Source organism: Papio anubis, chromosome 10 (genome assembly GCF_008728515.1).
Source record: "Papio anubis isolate 15944 chromosome 10, Panubis1.0, whole genome shotgun sequence".
Classification (NCBI taxonomy): Eukaryota; Metazoa; Chordata; class Mammalia; order Primates; family Cercopithecidae; genus Papio; species Papio anubis.
This window is the reverse complement of record NC_044985.1, coordinates 16,481,520-16,482,768: the sequence shown is the minus strand read 5'-3', so window position 1 is coordinate 16,482,768 and position 1,249 is coordinate 16,481,520.

Here is a 1,249-nt window from a genome sequence, read left to right as displayed (position 1 = left end):
AGTCTACAGTCTAGGCTATATCTTCATTAGATCCATGAATCTCTTCCCACTACAATCTCCAATGTTCTTGAGAGTGCTCTTAGGCTTACTCTGTTGCAAATAAAGTCAGTTCCTTTGGGAAGAGTTTAGAAGCTATTTGTTTTATGGCCAGTTTTCCCTTCTAGGCAAAAATCTCTGAGTCAGGACTCTGGAGCTGGGGGTAGGGACAGTGCCAAGCCTGTTTTTGAGTGACACTGGTACTCCAGAAGCTTAGCGGGTGGGCTGCAGCCTAGGGTTCTCTCAGCTTCCCAGTCCTGGTGTGGAGCCACTGTCTCATGAATGAAGGCAAGGGCTATCAGGCCCCAGTATTCTCAGTGTGCCACATCTAAAATGAAGCCTTCGTTTCACGGCTGGGAATTGGAAGAAAACAGAGAGCACCCTACATCTTGACTGCAGTCACCCAAGACTTGGCCTTGGCAACAAGGTGCTAAGGGCAGAATAAGAAATGTGACAGTCTTGCCCTATGTTCTTGGCTATAGTAGTCTAGAGGGCAGTTTCCACATTGCTGAACTGTGGGGAGGGAGATAAAAGGAGTCTTGATTCAAATACCACAGACCTTCACATTTTGTATGGAATTTTTATATATTTTCTTGAGTAGATGTTTCTTCATTGGCTTAGGGTAAACTCAAGTCCATTTCCAGAGGTCATTTACAGACCAAGACTAATATTGACTATGCCACTTTAAAAACATGGTTTCCAAGCTTGCTGTAGTCTTTGCTATTCGATTTTGCAGGAAGAAGAAAGAGTACAGAGGGGTGTCCATGGGGGATTTTATTGACCTTGCCGGAAAGTAGGACACATCACTATCACTTGTATGTTACAAGGGGGTAGAAATAATGTGTTTCACTCACCAGTGAAATGCAAGTGTTCACCCCAATGGTAAGGGAAGCTGGGAAGTATCATTTGCCATGGGTTTAACAGTTTTGCCACACGGGTACTTTAAGTTTTCACTTAGCTTATTTGTATTTTCTAATTTTGCACAATGGATCTATATTTCTAATGCAATGTAAATATAAATAAATTAATAAATAGAGAACAAGCAGTGAGGCAGTAAGTGTAGGGAGTAGAGATAATCTCTTCTAAGAAGTTTTGCTGGTGCCATTACTGGAGTGAGAAACTAGGTTAAGAAAAGGTTTCTAAATATGAAGATTCTGATATATTTTTGAAAGTTGATAAGAATCATCCAGAAGACAGGAAACAGTTAATAAGT